This window comes from Sebastes fasciatus, chromosome 7 (assembly GCF_043250625.1).
Source record: "Sebastes fasciatus isolate fSebFas1 chromosome 7, fSebFas1.pri, whole genome shotgun sequence".
Lineage (NCBI taxonomy): Eukaryota > Metazoa > Chordata > Actinopteri > Perciformes > Sebastidae > Sebastes > Sebastes fasciatus.
The window spans coordinates 31,271,730-31,283,483 of NC_133801.1; positions in this window are offsets into that span (position 1 = coordinate 31,271,730).

An 11,754-nucleotide genomic window follows, 5' to 3' on the forward strand; every position below is an offset into this window, starting at 1 on the left:
GATCTACAGTGAATACTACAGATGTACAGCATGAAGCTTCATCACAGACCTAATGCTTTCATCTCCATACCAATGCATCAGATTCCTCCTCATACTATATAACGTCAGGTATAATAATAATAATAAAAATATGATAAAAAAATATATATTTTGAATAGGACAGGATAGGACAGTTTGTGATGACTGATAAGTAAATTATTACCATCAGACTCTCAATAAAATTAAAGCTGTCAATTAAGTATAATATTTAATCGCGATTAGTCATATGATGGTCCATGATTCATTGCGATTACTGTTCAAAATATACCGTAAAAGGAGATTTGTCAAGTATTTAATGAAGCTTATGTGTAAATTCAGACAGGAAGACTAGGGGTGCAATCTCATTTATTCTCATTCATTCTGGGTGTCTCTCTCATGGGCTATTAATATGTCAGCTGATTATGGGCGTCTCTCTTTTCAGTGACCAATCAGATCTTGCCATATCTCCCTAAACCAATCACATTGCTGCTGTCAAAAGTTTAAAAACCGTTCTCCTCTATGCTGTTTTCAGCGTCAGTATTCAGCACAAACAGATGCGACCCTCCGCCACCCCATCACCTCCAGATTCATCACATCAGAATAATCCTGCTCCACTTCATTCATCGGATCCGCATCAATCTTCACTACCACCATCACCAGTGTCTAGACCCGGGGGGAATAATCCTAAATCCTACTACAGACTCAATTCCCCCTTATTATTTCACAATGGGTCTAAATCGCCAAAGAATGTCACTATTCATAATTCGTGCACTTTGTAATAAATCACCATTCAATTCATACGAGTCTCTCCTGATTGAAATACTCGTATCAACATGGGGGTGGACAAATATGCTTGCTTTATGCAATTATACACCAATCAGCCATAACATTAAGACCACTGACAGGTGAATAACATTGATTATCTCGTTACAATGGCACCTGGCAGTGGGCGGGATATATTAGGCAGCAAGTGAACATTTTGAACTTTGTGTTAGAAGCAGAAAAAAATGGGCCAGCGTAAGGATGTGAGCGACTTTGACAAGGGCCAAATTGTGATGGTTAGACGACTGGATCGGAGCATCTCCAGAACTGCAACTCTTGTGGGATGTTCGCGGTCTGCAGTGGTCAGGACCTACCAAAAGTGGTCCAAGGAAGGAGAACCGGTGAACCGGCAACAGGGTCAGACCCGATGCTCATTGATGCACGTGGGGAGCGAAGGCTGGCCCGTGTTGTCTGATCCAATAGAAGAGCTACTGGGGCTCAAATTGCTGAGAAAAGTTAATGCTGGTTCCGATAGAAAGGTGTCAGAACACACAGTGCATCATAGATTGTTGCGTATGGGGCTGCGTAGCCGCAGACCAGTCAGAGTGCCCATGCTCTCCTAATGTTATGGATGATCGTTTATGTATATATTTGTTATTGGAAATCAATTAACAACACAAAACAATGACAAATATTGTCCAGAAACCCTCACAGGTACTGCATTTAGCATAAAAAAATGCTCAAATCATAACGTGGCAAACTGCAGCCCAACAGGCAACAACAGCTGTCAGTGTGTCAGTGTGCTGACTTGACTATGACTTGCCCCAAACTACATGTGATTATCATAAAGTGGGCATGTCTGTAAAGGGGAGACTCGTGGGTACCCATAGAACCCATTTTCATTCACATATCTTGAGGTCAGAGGTCAAGGGACCCCTTTGAAAATGGCCATGTCAGTTTTTCCTCGCCAAAATTTAGCGTAGGTTTAGAGCGTTATTTAGCCTCCTTCGTGACAAGCTAGTATGACATGGCTGGTACCAATGGATTCCTTAGTTTCTAGTTTCATATAAAGCCAGGATCTTCTAGCTTTAAAACGGAGCCCGCTACAACCGCCGAAAGATCGCCTGCGTTAATGCGTAAAAAATTAGTGGTGTTAAAATAATTTTGCATTAACGCTTTATTAACGCGTTAACTTTGACAGCCCGAAATAAAATGTATTAACACAGTGAAAATACTGAAATATGTTTTTTTATTTTATTTTAATGGTATATAGGATAACAGCATATTCTACTAATACTGCAGTAATAATTATAACAACAATCATCATCTTCTTCATCCAGGAGTGTAAAAAGTAGAGCTACAACAATTAATTGATTAATTGTTAACTATTAAATTAATGGACAGCTATTTTGATAAACAATTAATTGATTCGAGTAATTTTTTAAGAAAAATGTCTCTAATTCCAGCTCCTTAAATGTGAATATGTTCTAGTTTCTTTACGTCCTCTATGACAGTAAACTGAATATCTTTGAGTTGTGAACAAAACAAGTCATTTGAGGACGTCATCTTGGGCTTTGGGAAATTGACTGATTTACATTTTTCCCCTTTTTCTAATATTTTATTGACCAAACAATTCGATTAATCAAGCACATATTTGACAGATTAATGGACAATGAAAATAATCATTAATTGCAGCCCTAGTGAAAAGCATGATCTGAACTTCGGCATAAAGGCTCTGCACTAGAACTGCATCACCATGTTAATGTTTGTGTCTTTTGCACGCCAATTTTATTTCTGTTTTTATTCAAACCACACCAAATATTTAGCCTTTTCTGTTCCAAAGTATTTCTTATTGAAACACATGTTTGAATTTCTTGAACATAGAAAAAACAGTATCCAATTTGACTTGGAGTCTATCCTATCCTGTCCTAACCAATGTTCTGCATAATACTGATTTCTTTCTGAGAACAAAGTCAGGATGCAAATGAGGGGAATTTCTTCTTTCAGTTTTTGTTTTCCCTCTTGATACATCAAATGATCAAAGCTCTTGTTACTTTTAGAGTTTTCAACTTTCAATCCCGTGACAAATTGCTCATTCTTTCTGGTGTATTTACATAAAACTATGAGTTATTTTTCTCTGAATTCATCAGATTTCCTCTCTGATGTTTGTCAGTGCCCTGACCATCTGCATCTTTATCTACTCCTCCTCTGTCCTCCTCTGCAGCCTTTACAGTCAACTCCCCTCTTGTTGAGCCAAAGCCAGCTGTGGTGTCCGAGGTGGTTCATCACAAAGGCAGAGGATCATTTATGGCGTCACACTGAACTCATGTCAGACTGTCAGCCTGTCTCCACTCTCACCTGTCTCCACTCTCACCTGTGCAAATAATTCAACTGCATTTTACAATGTCCAGAAAATATTCAATATTTGCTTTGTCACATATCGGTGCTTTTTATGGATGAAGAATGTGTTTCTTTAGCTTGAAAACGCCATAGTTTCCTTATCACTGTAATGGCCTGTGATTAGCCACTTTTGTGTCTGGTTGTGCCTCCCATCTGTCTCTGTTTTACATTGCTAGCAGGCAGCTCAAGGCGCTGTCTGGTGTACTGTCGGCTGTGTGTGTGTGTGTATGAAGAGTCTGGTGGATGGGGATTTGTGCAGCCCCCGCTGGGACGGGCTAGTGTGCTCACGGGCAGATAAGAAATAAGATGAGAGCGTTGGCCCCAGGTGCAGAGGAGAAATCTCCTCATAATAGAGAGAGGAGATTAGAGAGGTAAAATCAATTACTGGCATTTCAAATAGGGGAGAGAGGAAGGAAGGAGGGGACTCTCTGTCCAAATGAAAGACTCCAATATATCCTGTCAGAAAGATTGTTTGCTTTGTGTAGTAGATAAAGGTTATATTAATTCATTAACCTATAGATTTTCTGTTGGCATTTCTCTAAATTTCATCTCGTCTTCTGAAAGGACCATACCACTGTTTTTGCTTGCTTTAGCTCATACACTACAAATCACTTTTACTTACACAGGTCACAGGTCTTGGTTTTGCAAGCCATGATTCTGTTTTTCTACAAATGTCAGTCCAAACCAAAAGATACTCAATTTATTATAGCTAGTGCAGTTTCTGTTCAAAACTTGCCTGTTCGGAGCGGGCCGATCGCGTTGCCTCCGATACCTCCGGAAGGTACTCAGTCAGTTGCAATCTGCAACCATACCACTAGATGCCACCAGATCCTACACACTGTACCTTTGAAGGAACAGTGTGTAACATTTCGCGGCATCTGTACAGTTATATTTCAGAGATTTGGAAAGCATCACTGCTCCCATCTGGTCCCATTCTGGGTGTGCGTGTGTGGTGGAACATATAACACCATGTGTGTTATTTAATTCCTCAGGAGAAATGTGCCGTATCCAACAAAATCAAAATCAAAAAATCTAAATGATCATCGTTTCCGAGTGAAAGCTTTGTATCTCCACTAACAATACAACCAAAAATCTAAAACCACAAAGCATGCATTTGAAAATGCTCGACAAAATGTAAAGTATGCATGATTTGTAGTAAGAGTTCAAAGTTGCAAACACGCAGGCATGGTTCTTTAATATCTTGCAGCAGTGAGAGAGAAACCACAGCTGACAGTCAGCTGTGAGTGAGCAGCAGTCTGCTTCAGGGCAGCTGCTCTCAAGGCCTCGCAGCTCTGCGTTTCATTCCTAGCGAAGACAAAAGAAGAAGCTGACAACTGCTCAGCTTTGATCTCATGGTTTGAACGGGGCCACATTTTCTCTTCTCTCATCGGGCAAAATAATGGCAGACCGACTTAAGGCAGCCCTCTGAATACAGTTTTTCTTTCTTTCAGCGTTGTGTCGTCATAAATTACAGTCAAAATTTCAAAATTATTTGAGGCGTCACCAAGTTATTTTTGTAAAACGGTCACTATATACTGACAGTCGTGCATGAGGCAGGTAATCTGAAAAAAATCATGTGCCTCTGTGTCCTCCGGTGCTCCTAATGGCATCTGCATGATTTCACAGACCAGAAGAAAAACAACCAATCAGAGCCGATCTGGTGCCTTGCCATCTCTGAACAGCTGTCAATCACTCGCAAACTCTGATCAAACAGTCAAACTAGGCAGCGCTGAACAAATATGAATCAATATTCTGTTATTGTAATTCCTATTTCTCACATGAACTGTTTTCAGAAACATCTTGTAGTGTACTGTTTAGCTGTAAAATGAGAAAGTTTGTGACCCGGCTGCCATGTTGAGAACAGTTGAGGAAATACCAAGCACCGCCCACCAGCCGGAGCAAACTTTCTCATTTTACAGCTCAACAGTACACTACAAGATGTTTCTGAAAACATTTTATGCGAGAAATAGGCATTACAGTAGCAGTATATGAATTTATATTTGATCAGCGCTGCCTAGTTTGACAGTTTGATCAGAGTTCGCGATTGATTGACAGCTGCCTCCGTTGAAAGACCAGCCAATAGGAACGCTCTCTCTCTGAAATGACCTGTGATTGGCCAAAGTCTCCACTCAAAGGCTAGATTTTTTAAAGCCTGAAAACAGAGCCATGAGGAGGTGCAGAAGTGTAGTTATCTCCCAGAACACTTGACTTACAATATGCTGAAAGGTTATTATGGAATTTTTGCCCAATGATGCCAAAAATCTGCCTACTGCAGCTTTAAGTTTATTCAACCAAAAAGGCCACACAGACTTGGCTTAAAGAACTTGTTGAACCATACATATTGTAGATCTTTGCAATCAATTATTTTCTGCGCGCAACGTGTGTTTCATCAAATGAATAACCCCCGTCATCTCTGAATAGCCCCGTCATCTTGGCATGTATTTTCACGTTCCTGGATGTTTGTTGTCTGACCCCATTGGAGGAGTGGGCGTTGTGATGGGTGCATCAGACGCTGGATTCAAACATACCTGTCAATTACACAACATCACAATCACAACACCGAGCCCGCAAAACCCCCCAGTCCTCAGCCGCCACCTCACAGCCTCAGAGCGGAAGGAATTCGCTGGTTGATTGCGAGCGCTGGCAGAGCGTGTTGCAGCAGGTGAGGACAGGGGGTTGTTGTTGGAGTGAATTAATTTGTAGCTGCTCACTGTGTGCGATGGTGACGGCCCACTGCCCCCGGTCACATGAAAGGCTGAGTTGATTCATCTCCCATCATCCCTGTCTTCCTATAATCACATACATGCTGGGGAGACAAGCTGTGAAATCGTTGTGCAGTAGTAATTCACTCTCATTTTAGTCAATGTTTACATTTCCCCTCTTTATCCCTGGACCTGACATAGCACCTCTATAGCATCACTCATCGTTTGGGAATGTCCTTACAGCTATTAACTATGTTTTGCCATCTTGTGGTGTGGTAAACAGCGGTGTTCGCATGTGTTATCAGAAAGCAGTAACGTGTGAGCCAATGAAATACCAAGAATTCATGATTAGGAACAAAGCCAAGAATATGCACTTAGCCAAACATTTGCCAAGCCCCAAAGCGTTTTTTTAGATAAGACATTTTTTTTGCACAATTGAACAAATTTACTTATGCAAGTAGTTCATACATCGGCCTTCTGCATTTTGTACATTTTGTACTTTATCAGCTTTTCAACTTAAATTCCAAAGGATTCAGGCACAACCGAATAAGAAAACCACCCAATTTCTTTTTTGAAATAATGTAATAAACCTGCATTTATAAAAGTAACAGCTCTCATGGGGTGTTATAGAAGCAATTGGGATACTAATTAATTTAACAAAATGTTTGATTTTTAAGTCCATGCCACAGTTGTTTCATTAGGATGTGTGCGCCATTTAGCATGAAACACTCCTCAATACAGATGAAAATATGGACTATTTCAATGGATACAATTAGAATTTGACATCAGGTTTAACACAAACTTGAGGTGACTTTGTCCTCTTAGTATTTATCTGTAACCCAAATTAGACATTTCCTCAGGAAGGTTTGTACACTCTTACTCTTATGTGCTGTTACACATCAAAGTGGTAAAAAATGAAAACCTCATTAGTCTTGGCTTCATCGTGGATGTTGTCACCTGCTGAGTGAAAACACATTATTTTCATCTGATTTGATTGTTTGTCATTTGATTCTCTAGAACAGGGATGTCGAACTCATTTTAGTTCATGGACCACATACAGTCCATTTGATCTCAAGTGGGCCGGACAAGTAAAATCATTGTGCATAATAACCTATAGATAACAACACCTCCAAATGGTTCCCCTTTCTTTTAGAGTAAAGAAGTACAAGTACATTCTGAAAATGTTAACAATTATTGAATAATCAATTTACAAAACACATGATGAACAGCCTGAGATGTCTCGCTGATCTCTTGGCTATGACTAAAAACCGACAGTAATTCATTTATCTTCTCTCTTCTCAGTTGTCCTGGCAAGTTCTTGTATTTTTTCTGCATGATGAGTTTGATTGTGGCACCGAATATTATATTTCTTGAGCACTGAAAGGTGCTGTGAACACACAAAGCACACCGGCTTCCCATTTCTTTCTGTGAAGAAATAGGAACTGGTCCATTTTTCTTGGAAAACCTGACACTCTATGTCTACATTTCTCCTTTTTGACAAAGACATTTTCCGCCATTGGCTCCTGCATGAACGGTAGCCTACGTTTGACAGTGTTGTGTCACGTAGCCTGTACGTATGCACATGGGATCTATTATAGCAAGCATAAGGTCTGCTACTCTTATTAGGACAGCGCCACCCCCTGTGAACGTATAGGTATAGTGGTGGAATTAATGACTTCTCTGTAATTTTCACATATTTTAAAGTCATCTAGTGGGCCGGATTGGACCCCTTGGTGGGCCGGTTCTGGCCCTCGGGCCGTATGTTTGACACCCCTGCGCTAGAACTATCCTGTTTTTTTTAATTATTATTTTTAGTTAGTTAGCAGTATTGTTCTGTTCTGAAAAACATGGAGGAAATGTCTTGATTCTTAATTACGTATATCATACATACTGTATGTCCAGTCAAATTATGAGATCACCTCCACGTCTTCTACTAGTTCTACATTTGCTCATTGGTCATTTATTAAAGGGGACATATCATGCTCATTTTCAGGTTCATGTTTGTATTTTGGGTTCCTACTAGAACATGTTTACATGCTTTAATGTTCAAAAAACACATTATTTTTCTCATACTGTCTGTCTGAATATACCTGTATTCGCGCATTTCAACAGAATGGCAACGGAATCGCGTTGCTAGGAAACAGCTTGGGTCCATGTTTACATCCTGTCAGCTGATGTCCTTCACATACACTGCAACAGGAAATAAACTGGGACACATTTAGTGTGTTTACGTTTAAAACTGTGAAATGGTCTAAACATTGTAGATTTGTGACATCACAAATGGGCAGAAATCCTAACGGCTTGTTTCAAACGCTCAGTTTCTGAATACGGGCTGTGTGTATTCCTCCATGGATTGAGTGTTTTGATACTTTCACAGTATTTATATAGCACTTAAACCTGCTTTATGATATAAAAGACATGAAAATCTCACTTTTTATAATATGGGACAATAATATCAGTTTGCTTGTGACAAAAACAAAATATTGAATTTACACCATAACAACCTCTGACACAATCTGAATAGCGGGAACATTATCTTTGCACACACAACAACTCTGTGGTGATTTGATCAACTCTTGGGATAAGAGACAAAGTAAGACTGCAGAGCGAAGTGATAATGCAGAACATCTGCCCCATGGTCTGAGGTATGCTGGGAATCCAAAGGGGAGTCGGAAAGCAGCAGAGATATTGAGTCAGACTGTGGTATTGCTGGAATGTTTTCTAATGATGTTTACGTTTTGTATTGTACTCGTCTGTTTTCCACAGCCGAGTGGTTCATGTTACATAAGAGGGCTGCATGCAACAGCAGAAAAAAAAAAATAGATGTTCATGCTTTTACACATATAGATGAACACTGAGATAGAAATGCTGTGTGATGTGAATGTTATCAGTGTTGCAGGAGCAGATAAAATGTCATGAACTTCCATACTGTACATGTTGTCAGTCTTTGCCGCCTTAACAGACTTGTTCTGTGCAGCAATAACATGTTGCGTTGCTGGCAGGCAAACCTGCGACCATACAGCCACATGTTTCAGCAACACAGCTGGCTCCATTCTCTTCCCCTCACTTTAATCTCACCGTGCCATGTGAAGACCACAGGCACTTCACAACGTCTGCCCCGTCTTGACAGCCGTGTTGATACCGCTGATAAGGGGAAGAGAGAGAGAGAGGAGAGACAGCAAGTGAAATGACAGCGCAGAATGAGTTTCTCGTTGTACACTGTAAAACATTCTCACCAGCCATAAACCATTCAATGGTCTGATGTATAGTAACTGCTTTGAGTCAAAACGATAGATTCAGGTAACTACATCTATGTGGCCCATAAATATTTTACTATATTTTACTGTGATTTAAACTTTTATCAGTGAGACATTGAATCTCTCTTCTGTTTAAAAACAAAATGGTAAAATGACCTCTTCACACATTAATAATCCACTTTCATAAAGGTATGGGTCACTTGAGAAATAGATAGGAAAATGAATGGCCAAAATTGGCCAAAACCTAGAGGCAGAGATTTCCTAACTTTTATTCCGTTATATGGGGCAAATAATGCAAATCGACAACATCTTTTTGTTAGACCCTCCCTGCCTTGTGTTTGTTGGGCCCATCCACCTCCCCTCCCACCAGCCTGGTGTGTGTCTTTTCGCTCCTAAAGCTACATCACCACACTCCCGGCGCACTTTCTCTAAGCGTTTAATATTGACGCTGATGGGTTTAGATTTTAGTTAATGGAATGCTTGGTGCGTCTCATACCGATGCTAAAGGGTGCCTTGTGCGTCGGTCAGAGTGTCAGTATATGAAGCCCTGGGAATGACAATGAGCTGGCAACTCTGGGGTGTGAAAAGTGAAGTCTATGCAGAAGTGCCTTAAATTTGCATTCTTTCTAATAGCCAGCAGGGGGCGACTCCTCTGGTTGCAAAAAGAAGTCTGATTGTATAGATGTCTATGAGAAAATGAGCCTACTTCTCACTTGATTTATTACCTCAGTAAACATTGTAAACATGAGTTTATGGTCTCAATCGCTAGTTTCAAGTCTTCTTCAATACAGCATGATGTTTATTTAGTAAATGATGGTCCCATTTGGAGTCAAATAGACCATAAAGCAGGGGATGCTTTAGGGCGGGGACACCTTGTGACTGACATGTCGCTACCACGGCGTTGTCATAAACCAATGGGTGACGTCCAAACTCCCAGGAAGAGCGCCGGGCTTTGAGGCACATTTTCGTAGTAGCCAAACGATGGTACTACAACTTCTGCGTCCAACACGTGATGCCATTGGGCCCAAAAAGACTTTTTCCCATAGACCTACATTGGGAAAGAGACGTCTGTAACTCAGTGGATAATTTATTTTAGGTGAATCAACTTCCCAGAACGAACACTTAAATAGCCCTATATGTGAATGACACCCAGACTGAGGGCTGGGAGGCGGGGTTACGCTACTTTGCGCTGAACGCTACTTTTACTTTATGCTACTGCGCCTGCTCTATGGGCCCAATACATGCAGAAGATCGTCGGTACTTTATCACTTTATCACAGCCATTTTGGCTTCATGCGCCACTGAGCAACTCTTATAGGAATGAATGGGAGCCCACCTACATCTTTATACATCCATGGTGACGTCCCAGCGACTACTTCCACTTCTTATACAGTCTAGGTGTCTACCTGAGCAGAGAATGAAGTCACTCTCCCTCTGTGTGTATTGTAATCCGTTGTGGAAGCATAACACCCATCCTCAAGTTCCCCCAGTGTTTCCTTTGTTTTCACTGTTAGCGCTGTTAGCACCATTAGATATGAGGCGCCAGCTCAGAGGTAATAGAAATGCTCCCAATCACACATTTAGCACCTTTAAATTATTCTCAAACTGATATTTTCACTGACGGTTCTAATGATGTATTTTATATTAATTCCCCAAAGTAAATATTACTGAAGCATATAACTACTATCTTCAATAGATCCAAAATGAATGTAACACAATTAGGTTAGAGAGTAACAGATAAACCTTTGAAACATCCATGAACGCTAAAAAAGATATTTGTGAGAAAGTCATATTTAGTAAATGCAAATTAATCTAACTACTGTAGTTGATTTGCAGCACTGAGGTGTTTTGATGAATATTTTTTACAGTGTATCAGCTGGCGGCGTGTACTCTGGGCTGAAACATCTTGCACAACCATGAGTCAGAATGTTACATGTCACACTGTCATATTTTAAGAAGTCTAAAACGCAAATGAACCAGAAGAGATACCGAAATAGAAACAAATGTGTTTGATAGATTAAGATGTTATGTTTCTAGTCTGGTTTCAGATTAATAATGCATCGACAAAGTATTTTGTACCCTCAGGTGTTGCAATTCTTTAGTGAATAGGTCATGAACTCCTGTCAGTTTCGATCAGTTCCACTCTTCCAGCTGAAGTGAACGGTGAACAGACTGGGGAATTATCATTCTTATCACTCTGTAAAGCAGCCAAAAACAAACAGTAATATCCTTTTACGCTCACATTTGCTTCTTTCTGGAGGGGTTGGCACTGAGCTGCTCCGCCTGCTGAGGATCTGCGTCCGGGCCTTGGTATGCCTGCCATCTCTGGCAGTTTGCTTTGGCAGCCTGTCCACAACCCCACCCCACCCCACCCCCCACTCCCCCCCAGTCCTGTCTTGACATAGTTGTCATAGCGGTGATCTGCAGCAGGAGGCCTCGTCTTGTTTTCATTTAATTCAACACAGCTCTACATATGATTGTAGTTATAAAAGTCACATTCAGGAGACGTAAGTTTTCATTTCCACCGCTAGAATGACGAAAACAGGAGCTCAAATGTGCACACGGGCCCCAACATGTCACGTTTAGGACTTTTTAGGATAATGTGATTTAAATGTA